The sequence below is a fragment of the Anolis sagrei genome, chromosome 4 (assembly GCF_037176765.1).
Source record: "Anolis sagrei isolate rAnoSag1 chromosome 4, rAnoSag1.mat, whole genome shotgun sequence".
Lineage (NCBI taxonomy): Eukaryota > Metazoa > Chordata > Lepidosauria > Squamata > Dactyloidae > Anolis > Anolis sagrei.
This window is the reverse complement of record NC_090024.1, coordinates 92617566-92633063: the sequence shown is the minus strand read 5'-3', so window position 1 is coordinate 92633063 and position 15498 is coordinate 92617566. Positions and strand designations below refer to the sequence as shown.

The 15498-nt window shown below is 39.9% G+C and overlaps 1 long non-coding RNA gene across 3 annotated transcripts in view; it reads right to left on the bottom strand.

The window, feature by feature from the left end:
• The window catches only part of LOC132772782 (uncharacterized), a 66056-nt gene that overhangs the window by 33600 nt on the left and 16958 nt on the right, over window positions 1-15498 (bottom strand). For 2 of the 3 annotated variants that reach the window (XR_009631269.2, XR_009631270.2), the window contains exon 2: window positions 3742-3797. The exons of the other annotated variant lie outside the window; for it this stretch is intronic. This is a non-coding gene — a long non-coding RNA (uncharacterized lncRNA). The remainder of the gene's footprint in view (window positions 1-3741; window positions 3798-15498) is intronic. 3 annotated transcript variants of the gene reach the window in all.

The following is a 15498-nucleotide window of genomic DNA, read 5'->3' as shown; positions in this document are numbered from 1 at the left end:
ACAGCCTTATATCCCAGAATATCAAGGCAGAAAATCCCACAATATCGGCCTTGAACTGGGTTATCTGAATCCACACTCAGATAATGTGGGATTTTCTGTCTCAATATTCTGGAATATAGGACTGTGTGGAAGGGCCCAAAGTGAAGTTAAGGCCAGGCAATATGGGATACATACCATAAGTTCCTCTGTGTTGTGAAGACTGCCAAAGCTAGAATCAAGATGGGTCTGGCTTTTTTCATCTGTATAGACAAGCCCCACAGCAAGATTATTAAACAGGCCAAAAAAGTCTCTGATCTTCATCACTAAAAAAAAAAAAAGTCTCTGATTTTCATCACTATCACCAACCTGGACCGAGGCTAAAAGTGACAACTATTACGATGACTTCAGAAAACTTTGCTTAAAAAGCAGGAGCATCCATCACCTTAAAAAGGCAAATATATTTTATTAAAACAAGAACTATTATACCATGAGTTTGGATTTCTATATTAAAACAAATGTTCATAAAGTGATCCATTAAGCACACTGGTTTCTTTCAAGTGAGACAGGAATTGACATATTCTGCTGTAAAGTATGGAAAGCCATATTTAGGGAGATGTTATTACAAACCTTTTAATCCAAGTGTCTAATTTGCTTTTAATAGTGTAGTGTTCTGTTTTGTATTTTGTCTTCAAATTGATTTGTTTTAAATATTTTTTTTAATTTTATTAATTATTTAACTATAGTTTCACAAAAACCTTTATAAAAGTTTACTTATGTCTTGGCAAGTGCTTTTAACTTTGTTTCAATTTTTGTAAGCTATCTTGGAGCTCAGTATGATGGAAAGCTGAAAAAATATACATTTTTCCTATTGCAAAGAGGGAAGAAAGAGTAATGAAGCCCATCTCAGTCTGTATGCACAAAATCTCTCAAATTGTTGCCTTCATGGGATTCCTTATTGTTTATGGATTGCCTAGGTACTACTTTGTTATTGGGATGAAAGTCCCTTCCCCAAAGCAGTTAACAGGATTGAAAACTCATAAACAGCTACAAAAGTTATAAGATATTTAGGAGATGGAAATTCATACATTGAAAGGCTAACAGAACAGATGAGGTTGCCAAACTAGAAAAAAGAAATACATAAATAAGACAGAGTGTACAGCCTTAATTCTCACCCTGTTTCCCTACCCTGTGATTTATTTACATGCTAAGGGCATGGAGTGCTCTCTGGCATAATATGCCTAAACCCAGAGGTGTTGTAGGTGCCTACGGAGCCCCAAGGCTTAATTTATCCCCTATTATGTAGTAGCCTAAAGTGTCCAGAGAAATAGATTCAGAAAATGACCTCTAATCACTAGATTACCTATAATTTCCTTCATATTCTAGGTAAGAGTCATAAACATTTGTGTTAATGTATTTTCCTCCTTTCCTTCCTTGAGTTTTTAATCTTCTTTATTATAATAGTCACCATGGGAGACCATCTATTTCAGCTACTGATGGGCAAGTTCCACCTTCCCCCTGCTCCCATTAGATTGGCTAGGGAATGAGCTGAATAATTTTTCTGCAAATTCAGAAATAACTTGGTCTTTTTCTTAAAGCCAAGCCAACATTTGAAAGTTGCTTATATAGTCCCCTGTTTCCTGACATCTCTTCCTAATTCTGAAGTACTTTTTACTTCTTCTGACATAAAATGTTCATACCCACCCAATGACTCAAATTCCAACATGCCAAGATTCCCCATATGAGCTGTCCTTTAGAAGAATGGAAATGTAGGGACAGATGAAGTCTAGGGCATTTGTGGTTTAATTGCCACCACTTACTGAATAGGTTAACTCTTCAGTAGCCTAGATATGAATTCTAAGTGTGTGGAGTGTAAGCATAATAAAATGAATTCCTTAGACGGAAGCATACAAGGAATGTTTCCCAAAATGTTAAAATAAATCACTGCTCTTGGAAGTTTCCAATACTAGAGATTTTACTCTAGAGCAAGCTTTGCCTCCACATCTTGTTCTAGCATTAAATATGACTACCTTGTAAACAGTGACATTCCCATTCCACTTTCATGTTTATGTGGGGAGAAATCTTCTACATACTCTGGGACTTACAATAATGCCCCTTGAAATCCAGACTTTGTTACAGTATATACATGTATATGACTAAGTTTCTGTAAGGATCATCTCCTATGTGTGTGTGTGTTGAGGAAAAACACCTGGATAATTGAAGCAATCAAGTTTGAACTACTCCCTGAATGGAGTATAACATGAGGAGTGTTACTAATGGATTTTTGGGACTTACTGAACCACTTGCTTCAAGACTTGTATCCTTGCACCATTGAGGAAGAAGAAGATGCATGGATTTAATGCATAGGACTTTGTGTGAGTTTTATTTCTGCAAATGGACTGAGTTATTTTCAAAGCTGGATATTATTGTGAAGCTGCTTATTTGACTCTGTTACCTAAGAGTAATTTTTCCCATTTACTTGGCTCATATTTACTCTTTGGGGATGAACAAAGGGCTGGGAAGTCTGGACAGGACTGCATGTTTTCTGGGTTAACTTTCATATAAACCGCAGCAGACTTTGCCCTGTTTTGTCTGAAACAAACTATTACATTACAAAAACATACAGAATGACAGTCATTTCAGACATGTTTTAACTGCTTAACTTGCCACAAAGTCTTAATACAGAGAGACTTTAGGTCTGTTTGTTCTGCAAGTTTAATGGACACTAGAATTAACATTTCTTCATGGAATCAACATTTATTTCATGGGTAAATGTAGATTTTACCTAGTTTCAAATATGTTTGTTATTGAAGAAGAGGAAAAACTTAACAAGAAACCATAATTTTTAGCAAACACTGAATAGAAAAGTGAATAGCATAGAATAATAGCCCACTGGGAATTCCCCTAATAACCTTTGGGACAATATTTGGTTGAAGTTTGCCTGTACAAGTAACACAATGGTCTACTAGCATCCGGATATTGGCAGGGATGAACTAAAAGTGCATACCTACTCAGGAAGGGGGGGGAAATGTAAGGAGCTTAAAGGACTTATTAAATGGATTGAAATAAAGTTGGTAATTATAAAAAGTATTGCATTGCTATTTAACCCTCACATTTTTTATTCACTGTGATGGTATTTATTCTTGTACAGGGATAATGCCGTTCAGTCAATGAAAGACAACTGTTGAGGGGATGGGGGGCATTTTTCAGTTAAGTCATTTTGGTTGAACAGTGCAACTGGCAATTACTGTTGCTTTTGATTTCTGGATTTTGGAAGCATTTTAGACAAGAAAATTGGGGACCTATTAAGCCCAGGACCACCTCGTCCCAACCCCTGGGCAACATGAGAAAAGACCCTTGAAAAATATTTCACTCTTAGTATTTTTTTTAAATGGACCCAGCCCCACCCTAACAATAAAGTACAATTAGTAGTATATCCACTCTTGAAGATACCAGCTGTATGGTGGTACCAAAATATTTACGAGTGCTTCTGAAATTACTCATCTAGAATTACCTGTCCAATTAAGGTGGAAAGCATTCTTTTTACAAAAATTATTCATATGTTGCTTTTTTTATTCAGCCAGCTGTGATTGTCACTTAAAATCACTATGTGCTGGCATTTATCAGTCTGTCAAGCATTTCTGACAAGAAAGAAGAAAATGATTTACAGTTTAAAAAGAATCTCATCACATGTCTACTTATTACCTCTACTAATTTCATATCAAATGTGCATTTGAAATAACAGGTTCCTTGTGCATTACTCACAGCAGGATACTTCCTTTTACTGAAACAGCTCAATGAAACATCTAGGTCAGTAGTGTCTGCATGTGGGACACAAAGAATATTTGCATTTTTTCATAACTGAGATACATTTAGATACATCAAATAAATTATCTTGTGTTACGAGAATGTTCATCCTCAAGCAAGAGTCAATGCTTTCTCCATATCTTATTTTTGAAGTTATTTTCTTGCACATTAATTTGTGAAAAACATTTTGCACAAAATTCAATTATTTGGCACCAAAAATATTTTGCTAGAAAGTCTCCAAATGTATAAAATCACTGGAAAATCAGCACATCTTCTCTTAAACATGCCCAGTGAAGATAAATAATTTGAAAGCTTTCTCATGTGTGAGAGGGGGGGAAAAGAACAGATTTACATTCCTAGATTTTAGAGTGGCTATGTGGTTTCAAAGAGGGAATCTGTAAATCCTACTTAGAAATGCTAAGGATTGACTCTGAGACCTGCACATAAAAATGCACTCTACTACAAAGCCAGCTAAAGCTTGGTTCACAGAAGAGCTTGAAAAGGTTACCTTTGGCTACAACTTTTACAATTCCCTATTTGGCTATTGATTCTGTGAGTTGAAATACAAATGGTGACTTTTCTAAATATTAGTTCACCAGAAGTGTGGCCAGATCTGGCTTCTTAAGGAATGGCCACAGTTGGTGCATCTCCTAGGATAGACTAAGCTCTTGCCATTCATCATTCTGTTTAGAGAACAGGATGGTTTCTTTTTTTTATGAGTTATGCTAGACTGCCTGTGGATAACCTGACCTATGTTTTGGAGTTCATTTTTTATTAGAATTTCTAGATTTACACATAAGTATACCACCATACAGCTGGTATCTTCAAGAGTGGATATACTACCAATTGTACTTTATTGTCAGGGTGAGGCTGGGTCCATTTTTATACTTACTCTTGACCAATCATGATAGCCTTTAGACAGTGGATGTCCCTGTTGATTGGGATATGTTTGAATGGTTCAGTAGTGCTCTACTCTTTGTTGGGGTAAGGAAGGTTGACATTATATACTGTCCTTCTGTCCTTGTCTCAGGGAGAAAACAAAATTGCCAGTTTCTTTGTTTCTTCTTCTTTTTCTTCACTTGTCTACTGTAGCAATTGAGGAATGGAAGAATACACCAAGGATAATATAACTGCTGGTGCCATCTCTCATAGCAAAAGAAAATATATCTATGGATAGGGTCTAAATTAGCTTGCATTCTTTCTTTCACTTAAGGTTATCAGAGCCTGAATTATTTACACTAATTATTTTTATGACAAACCATCTATTTATTTCCTTTCCCAGGCCAATCATTATTTTGTAATTGCTGCAAGGGTAGAATGAGAGACAAGGACACCCCCAACATCTAATGTTATTTCTGTGCATGACAACACAGAAGCAGATTGACCATATCACATACGATAAGTGTTTGGGCTGTGGCACAGGTTAGAGTATTCCCATCAATCATAGAGGATGGGTTTGTTGCCCAGACCTGGCAGAGTAGCAATGGGCTGCACATGGCATAGTAAGATAGGAACCATAGCCAAAGGTGACAGTCCTACTTCAATACTGGTGATACCTCCATGCAATAAAGTCATTTGTGAAGCACAGTATCATTTTCTGCTTTGGTATCAAAGTAGCAGCAATCTCGGAGACAGAACAGAGGGTATGATATTATAGCTGTCAGGCCATTTTTATTTTAACATCACATAAATTGTTGTGATTATCGACCTTACTCACCCCCAGCCTGATATCTCATGCAAACCAGCATACTCTGTGTTTTTCATACATGTCCTTTTATTTTAGACACATTCATAGTAATCCATTTTGAGAATCCTTCATTTCCATTCTTCAGTGTTGATTCTGATCAAATCAGTTTGAAATCCTCAAATGGTTACTCACTTAGTAATATTCTAATGACGTGAGTGCATGGCAACTAGTGGTATAAAATGCAATTTAAGCCAGCATGCCAAAAAGTAATTGGTGGAAGCATTCCAGAAATAATTAAATTCGATGAATAGCTGTTAATAAGGTTTTTACTCAGCGATTCACATCCTTCACCACTTTCTCCCTTCTCTGTTAGCAACAGAATTCTCCCTAATGAATTAATGAAACAGACAAGATAAAACAATATAAATGGAACAGAGAAAGATTCCTATTAAGTGATACCAGTTCCAAAGACTTTGTCCAATAATCTCACTTAAAAAAAACATTTCCCCTTTTTTTAACTTTCCCTTTTTTGCCAATGTATTTTAAACTTAGAGCAAGCGACAGCATGGCACATAACAAAGGACAGGGGAGAAATTATTTATATTGTGTAGAAACACTTGTTAAACTTCCAAAGGAGCAGGATAAATCTTGCCTCAGAAATCCATGTAGTTATTAGGTTTGCAATTCATTTTTAAAGGGAAAATGTGCATTAAATTGCATGCAAACTGTAAAGGTGTGTACAACTGAAAAAGGTGTTCTGAACAATGCAAGGTTGTGTTTTTTAAAAAAATAGAAAGTGTTTAAAATTCATATTAGGAGGGAAATAGGATGGCAAACATAGAGAAAAATCCCATAGAATGAACAAGAATACTAGTGTGAAACTGAAAAACTTCAAAATAGCAACATAGATTTGTGGATCTATGGCCACAACATTGTTGCTTCTGAGCTAATTGAGGATGGAAAGATAACATAAATGTTTATTATTACACACGAGAGGGGCTCAAACCACCAACTCTGCTCTTCTATACCCAAACTGACCATCCTTCTCAAAGGAGTCACATAATGATGATTATGAAATCAGCCACCAAATATCCTTACAGACATCCATGCTCAGTGTGTGAATGTCTGTGTGATGTTGATTCAGGCATGTGAAGTTGAGTTTGGAGTCAGTCGCACAGCTCCACTGCTACTTCAATATGTGAATATTGGACACATGCACAATTTATAAATGGGACAATTTATCTCTAATAAGGTTTGTTGTCTTATTAGCTTTCATTTCACCATCTTGTTTCTGAAGCTATCAATTCAAGAGCTTGTACATACAATTGAATGCAATGTCAGTTTACTTTCAATAGTTTAGTAGCTCATTTTGCAGAGTATTTCTTTTCAGCTTGACACTATTCATAAGACAATCAGTGTTTCTTCATTGATAAGAATAAGTCCCACAGACTGTGTTGCAGACATTAGCTTACCTGAAATGGTTATTTGCTCAGAGATTAAACCATGGCTCTCACAGTCAAAGGGCAAATGTAGTTGATACTTTAACTAAAGAGGCAATTGATGGCAGCGTGTAACTTTGAACTCTAATGGTCTACCACAGAACTAAACAATGTATTCTCTCTTTTTTTAATTGATGAAAAAAGCATGCTTTTTTAATTGATGGAAAGAAGAAGTATATTAAGATGACCTTACTATGCTACAGCATATTTTTATTGCACTTCTCTATTTGGCTGCCACTTTTCTTAGTTTCTTCTGCGTGGTACTGTGAAATCCACACCTGTGGTATTTCCCTGCGTCCACGCAGCTGACTCGGATCTTTCTTGAAAGCTTTCCCTAATTAGGGACTCCAGCCCCGCCCATCTACTCCTAATAAAGCCAGGCAGCGGGGCTTGGAGCCTTAATTCCTTTTGTCCACGAAAGCAGCAACAACTCGGTGTTCTCTCCTAAAACAACTATTGGTTTGACTCAAGGACTCCAGTTTGACTACTCTAACAGACAGCAATTCCAACTTGTGTTCTGGGACCTTTGTTTATCCTATTTAGGCTAGTGGGAGGACAAACCCACTCCCTTCCTCTAAAAAAAAAAATGCCGTGTCCTCTGAGGCGCAGACTTTTTTGCCTTTGGCAATGGGCAGTAACTTACCTTCTTTTTCTTCTGTTCCCCTCACTCAGAAAGCAGGAGGGAAGAAGACTTTTACCAGCCTACCACCCCTTACAGACTCAGGAACTGGTAGAGCTTGTGGCAACAAACTGCCACTGTGGCTTTGTGCCAATAACTTTGTTTTGGGTTGCAGCCACGCCTCTCAGCTGTCTCTGTTTTTTAAGGACAGCTTGCTCTCACTGCCCGTGCTTTCCCTGCCCCATTTACCCCAGCAGGCAGTGGACGCTGCAACGATCCCTGCCATGCTTTTGCCCCCCTCAGGGGAGGGGAGGCTCAAGGCAGCCACGCCACCTGTGTGAGTGATGGCTAGCCAAGGCTTTGCCTCCACGCCCATGGCATATAACGCCTTGGAGGAGCCTTTGGGTTGCAACAATTCTTGCCATGCTTTTGCCCCCCTCAGGGGAGGGGAGGCTCAAGGCAGCCACGCCACCTATGTGAGTGATGGCTAGCCAAGGCTTTGCCTCCACACCCATGGCATATAACGCCTTGGAGGGGCCTTCGGGTTGCAACAATTCCTGCCATGCTTTTGCCCCCCTCAGGGGAGGGGAGGCTCAAGGTAGCCACGCCACCTGTGTGAGTGATAGCTGCCAAGGAATATAACTCCTTGGAGGAGCCTTCGGGCTACTATCCTCCCTCTGCGTCATGCTCCCTGGGAGCTTCAGTGACGGCTCAGACTGTAAGTACTGTGTCTTTTGGGCCCCATCTCCACTTGGCCCATGCCTCAACAGGTAGGTTGCTACTCTTTTGCATAGGCAAACTGCACCCTCCTTTCCTTTTCAAGGATTTGTAGTCCCTTCTTTTGGTTTTCAGGAGTTTATTAAAACTTTTTCCTAAGCTCATTCTGGTGCTTCCTTCAGCTGCAACCAGTCAATGAGTCTGATGTAGATTCTGACTCCTATGAGTAGCAGATTTCTCCTACTCTTGAGGAGGATTTTTCCATCCCAGCTTCCTTAGGGGATGTGTTACCTAATTTTTCCTCCTTGATTGCTTAGAGGATCTGCTTTTCTCAGTTGAGCAACAGCAGAAACAAGCTCCAAGTACAGTTCTCCCAGCACTTCCATATTCGCTTAAGCTTGGAGAAAAACAAAGGGCAACTCCTGTATCTGTGTCTGGAATTTCTAAGTTTGTAAATGCACTTTACTGCATACGCACCTCTTCAGCAGAGTGGTTAGTTAAGCCTACTAAACTGAACTTTATTGTGGTCAAAGTTGTTTAATCCACTGTGATAAGAAGATCCACCCCACTGCTAGCCTACTCACTTGCATGATTCATTACCATGCTTGTATGGCAGCCTATCAGGTGCTCTTGTGGCTTAGCTCAGCACCTTATTTGGATCTTCTTCCCCTACAACATCAACAGATCCCAAGGGCTTTCTGTCAGTAGTATCTCACCTTAGCTTCTCATCACAACGCTACGGCTAAGCACAGCACCGATACAGTACTAAGGTGTTTGCTGCTGTTGCAGCAGCCATCCACCAGCATGTGTAGATCCTCTACCCTCTCCAAAGAAGGCAGAGCAATGGCAGGATAACTGCCCATAGCAGAACATAGCCTGCTTCTAAGTTTGGCTTTTTACCACAATCTAGCCTAGATTGTGGTGGCCAGCCCCTCAGCTTAATTATCCAGGGGTGACAACAAACTAAAGGGAAGAAGTAGATCAGGGCCAATAGTTTTTTCGCATGCATTTTCTCTTCTTTCATAGCCTCCAACCCTTCAGCTCCAGTTTTTGGAGCTCCACCTCATCATTTTTAGATGCATGGCATTAGATCTCTTCTCACTCATGGGTGTTGGAGATTACAGAGCATGTTTATGCAATTGAATTTTTCAAACTGTCCCCAGTAGGGACTCTACGGGCCACTCCTCCTCCTGTGTTCTAGCAGGAGGTAATTACTTTGTTTCAAAAGGAGCAGTAGCTTCTTTACATCTTTCTATGTTTCCTTCTTTTTCCTTTTCCCCAGCTGTTTTTTTGGTTTCCAATAAAGGCAGTGGGCTTTGGCCAGGTTTGGACCTTACAGGATTTTATGCATATATTGCATATTGCAAATTTCAGGTATTGTCATTACCAACCATCCTACCTCTGTTGTCCAGCAAGACATGGGTCAGGCTTTTTCATTTCAAGTTCTTCATTCTGGTATCTCCACAGCTCCACAGGTGTTACTAAGGAGATGGCTGTATGCCGGTTCATCCCTGGGTGCACGGGGTAGTAGTTTACCCCTATATTTCTGGCTGGTTGCTGGTGCACAGTCCTGTGAGTATCTACAGAGGAACATTCACTTTACTCTGTCTTTATAGCAGACGCTTGGTCTTTTTATCAACAAGGTAAAATCTCTTCTTCAGCCTATCCAAACAACCAATTCATGGGCCTGTATTGGACTCTTGGCATGCAAGGGCCTACTTGCTAGCAGACAGGTTTCTGAATCTGCATTCATTAGCTCTTTGAGTCTGGCAGATGCCATACATCCATGCCAAGGATGTCCAGTGTTTTTTGGGACACATGGCATTCGCCACAGCTGCCACTCCTTTCTCCTGTTTGCACCTTCGGCCTCTCCAGAATTGGTTTCTTCGGGCACTTCATCCCATGCAGGATGAGCCCAATGAATGTGTCATTGTCCCTCTAGCCATCCACAGGTCTCTCAACTAGTGGACTCATCGCTCCAATCTCTGTGTGGGCGATGTTAGCAACCGACACTTCCCTCTCAGTGTGGTGAGCTCACCTCAAGGGTCACACCATCCATGGTCCTTAGGCGGCCATAGAGGGCATGGAGCACATCAACTGTTTGGAGTTACTCGCAGTAGAAATGGCACTGCACCTTATCTGTCATTTGCTCATGGACAGTATTGTCCAGCTTACCACCACGATTGTGATTTGCTTGCCCTCATCATCAGAATCTGGGACTGGTATACCATAACCATCAGTGCCATTCATCAAGAACTCTCTTGCTGGCTCCCTCAGTCAGACAGTTTATCCTGACCACTAATGGTCCCTTCATCCTTCCCAGGCATGGGAACTCTTTGTCAGATGGCACACTCCCCTTCTGGACTTGTTTGCCTCTCCCGCCAACATGAAGTGCCAATTCTTTGGAGCACGTCTTGCCTTCACCAGACAGGCTGTTGGGAGATGCCTTCCTCCTGGATTGGACATCCACCCTCCTGTACATCTTTCCACTATTGCCAGTGCTGTCCAGCGTGGTCTCTCGTCTTCAAGCAGAGCAGGTAGATTGCATTCTCATCACACCATGGTGGCCCCGCCAGCCATGGTTTGTCATTCTGCTCCAACTTGCAGGCAGCTGTTACATTCAGTTGCCACTCAGGCCAGACTTGCTGGCTATGGGCAACAGCCCAGTCCCGTACTCCCAGATCATTCAGTTCCGGTTGACGGCGTGGCAGCTCCAGCCTCAGCCTTCTCTCAACCAGTAAAGGGCATTTTGGACCTTGCCCTGAGACCTGCCACTAAACATTGTTACATTTGTAAGTGGTGTCATTTTTGCATTTTTTCACAAAAGCAAGGGGTTCAGCCTCTGTCTGCTTCCACTTCCCTCCTCCTGGATTTTTTGATCTTTCTGTCAGATTCAGGACTCTCATTATTATTCTTGAAGGTCAATCTGGCAAATATAGATTCGTTTAGAAGCGAGCATTCTCTTCCCTCTCCTTTATCCGATCCTCTTGTAAAGAGATTTCTGCAAGGCTTTAGAAATTTCTGGCCCCAAGTAGGCCTGTCCCCCCTCTTGGAGGTTGGAGGTTGTTCTTTTCGCCCTTACGAAACCACCATTTGAGCCAATGGCCACTTCTGACATGTTCCATCTATCATGGAAAAAGGCATTTTTAGTGCCTATTACTTTTGCTTGTCGCGCTAGCGAGCTTATGGCTCTTGAGTCGATAGTCCTTACCTGAAATTTCATAAGGATGTCATGCTGGGCACAGACATTTCCTTCTTACCTAAGGAAGCATCATAGTTTCATATGTCTCAGGACATTGTCCTTCCAACCTTATTTCCAAATCCTTCTACTCCCCTGGAGCAGTCTTTGCACCTTCTTGATGTGCGGAGGGCTCTTGCTTTTTATGTCCACCGCACAGCTCCATTACGGAAGTCACTGCGACTTTTTGTTAAGTACCGTAGGGATACTGTGGGCCTTCCTGTTTCTACCCAGAGGTGGCGGCCTGGATAGTTGCAGCTATCCGGCTAGCTTGTGAAATGGCAGGACTGGACTTACCTGTTCAGATCCATGCTCATTCCACTAGAGCATTGGCAGCCTCCATGGTTTTTTTGCACAGTGTGCCTCTGCATGATATCTGTCGGGTGGCCATATGGTCAACACCGCATACTTTTGTCTCCCATTATAAATTGGATTTAGCTGCCAAGAAGGAGACGGCTTTTGGGAGAGCAGTACTTTTTTCTGCACTAGCATGACACCCACCATCCATGGGACTGCTCGCTAGTCTACCACAGGTGTGGATTTCACAGTACCACGCAGAAGAAAGTAAGGTTGCTTACCTGTAATCATGTTTCTTCTAGTGGTAACTGTGAAATTCACACAACCCGCCCATCCTCCCCACATTCTGTCATGCCTTTTATCTCCGACTGTCTTTCGCGGTACGGAATTAAGGCTCCAAGCCCCGCTGCCTGGCTTTATTAGGAGTAGATGGGCGGGGCTGGAGTCCCTAATTAGGAAAAGCTTTCAAGAAAGATCTGAGTCAGCTGCGTGGACGCAGGGAAATACCACAGGTGTGAATTTCACAGTTACCACTAGAAGAAACATGATTACAGGTAAGCAACCTTACTTTTTTCTTCTTCTGCAGACAAGCTTTTCTTTGACTACTATGCATTCTGTCAATTGCATGGGAATAATATAATAGATAAAATATCATTATGTGAAGCCCACCATTATAGAATTGGAAACAATGTAAGGTTGGACTTTGTAGAAGGGGTTGAATGTTGTGACTAATATTGGGGAATTTTTTTTTGTATTTGTGTGGGGGTGGGAGGGAGTTATTTCCTTCTTCTATTGTAAATAAAAGTATGCACACATGTATTTGTATTGTTGCCATTCTCCATGAGAGCTGGTTCCCTGTAATCATCATAGTCAGATTGTTACAGCAGATCATGATATTAACCTTTTACTGTGTAATTACTGATTTTTTCTATCCCTGGATTAGCCACATCACTCATGTGGCTAATTCAGAGATAGAAACCCCCCTCATCAAACAGCATTTTGAAAAATATTGAGCACCAATATGTTAGCAACATGTATGTGCATGAGTATGGTATATATATGCACATGTCTCATTTTGGATTGGACACAAGAAGCTATTATATAACTCTTTGTACTCAAAACCTCTCCCAAAGCAACTGTTGAGTTCTAGGAGGAATTTCTGGTACTGCTGGGCTCCCAGGGGAAGGAGTAGTGGGGAACACTCTATATGTGTACTGGGCTGCCAGGAGACTCCATTTGTAGCACATCCTTGTTTCTTTTCCCTTTGAGACCAGCTGTTTCTTTATCAACTACATTAACTTCTCCCCCTACCCATCACTAAGTACCATCAGTAGGACACACACTCGGGTTTTTCTGGTTGTTGGGGTGGGGGAAGGGAAAGATGGATTTGCACAGACAGCACACTATGCTCAGCGTGTTTGACATAGAACCTCAGACATTGTCACTGGACACTAGACACATCCATGGTTTTTCATATATATCAGCAAAACAGTTATTACTATCTGAACAATGAAGCTGATGAACCGAAACTGTGTTGCCCTGATACTGAGATTTTACTTTTTTTATTCAAAAAGACCAAACATTGATATGACAGAGCTCCAAGGAACAAGCTATAATCTTTATACAGAAGATCATTGGTTAAGTCTATAGAATTTTCAGGTAGGATGAGAAAGAGAGTTGCTCCCAGTTAGTGCCAGCTTTCCCAACATTAAGCTCTTGAGGTGTTAGGACTACAATCATAACTATAACATTTCTTACTATTATAACATCTTGAAGGCACTGATTAAGAGATGTTGCTATAAACAATATTAAATGATCTGAACAATGATTCAATTCAATCTAAAGTTAGATCCTTCAGCTAGATAAATGATCTATCTTTGCCTCTGCCATAGTTCTAGCAAAAGCTGGTCACATTGACAGATTCACGCTGAATCCACTTATGAGTTTCATTATCCTATTCTCTTAGAAGTAACTCAAAATAACATGGAAAAGTTACTTGTCCCACAGTTAACAAATTTTCAGACTTTCAGTAATTTTTCCAAGCTCTGGAATAATATTCTTGTTGCTACTGCTGTTGTTACTTCATTTCTTATTGGGCACTATCCACTGAGCTGAAGTTCAATCAGAAAATCACTATAAAGTAAACCATCATTTATTTTACTGTAAATAATTCTGCAATAAATCAGCCTAACATAAATCTATCTTAATCTTTCTAATCAAGCAGATATGAAACCACAAAGCTGCATGTTTCTGTTTTTTTTCCCTCCTTCCCTTTTCTTGTCAAAATATATTGGCCTTCCTCCAAGTAAACAGCATATTCTGATGCATGAAGATCAAGCTGTTGTGGTGTAGGATTTTCTTCTAAGGAAGATATGACACATCTCTTTCAGCAGGGTAAAGGACTTAAGAAAAACAAAGAATCAAATGGGAAACTTCTCACACTGGTTGAATGAGCAGGATCTCTATGTTCAGGTTTCTAGCAGTTTTCTGCCCTCAGGCCAAAGTAGCTCAGGTCTGTTTTGTTCACGAGATAAAAGACAAGCTAGCAACAGTTTCCCTACCAAACTTGAACCATTAAGTGTCACTGTAGTTTTGATGCTAAAAAACTGAGGATCAAAACCAACTGTTTCCAAGATACAAAATAGTGGGGAATGTAAAAGTTCTCTTCCTATTTGTTTTCCTTTAGATAACAGAGTTTGGAAAAGTTGTATCTTCAAATTACTATTCCCAGGATCTATAAAGTAATTAATACATAATAATATGGTACAATATTATTTCTTGGTTTTGTTGAAAGAGATTATGCATTTGTGTTGGCTAATTTCATAGTTTGGGAAGAATATCTATTTTCTTTTTAAAAATGCAATTAATTGTGTGGGTTTCTTCATGCAATAATGTAATCTATTGTCCAACACTTCCATAGTACCTGTATAAAGCCACCCCCCCCCCCCCAAGCAAATCACAAAATAAAAAAGTCTGGAGCAAGAAAAGAAATATATTTAATCATGCGAGGAGTTTGAGTACAACAAATAAGAGAGATTTGGAGAGTTATAATTCAGAGATGTAACTTTCCCAAACTTTTCCCATGTGATTTACTAATTTTCTTCAGTATAGTTAGTGGATGGTATGTATGGTACTTCATCTGTCATATCTTTTTATGTATACTTGGAACAAACAAATCTTTGAAGGAAAATGAATGATGTGCTTAGTCATCAATAACTTCAGGATTTATCAATCTCTTTCTTGAAGAATAGATCACATCTAAGTTGAAAGTAACAAATATGAAGAACCCCACCAGCCACTTGATAGAAATAGCAACTAAATGTAGGACTCTGTAAGTCTTCTGAATTGTATCTTTAAGCATAAGCAGTTCTAAAGAAACTCAGGACTGGGCTAAATGGCTATAGGGATGGACTGGTGAGAATGGGTTTGGTCCATATGTTGTTGAGCTATGGCACTACTCCATCCCCAAAGATTTATAGCTCACCAAGAAACTTCAAGCAATTCATATGATTTTTTTTTTCATTTTATTAAAACATTTTCTATGGACTCTGAGATTTCAGAATTGACCTAGCAGCAGCTATACCCTACAAACTTTATCATATCTAAACCTTTAATAAAAGGTATCCATCTGTATAAGTTGTACCTTTTATGTATTGTG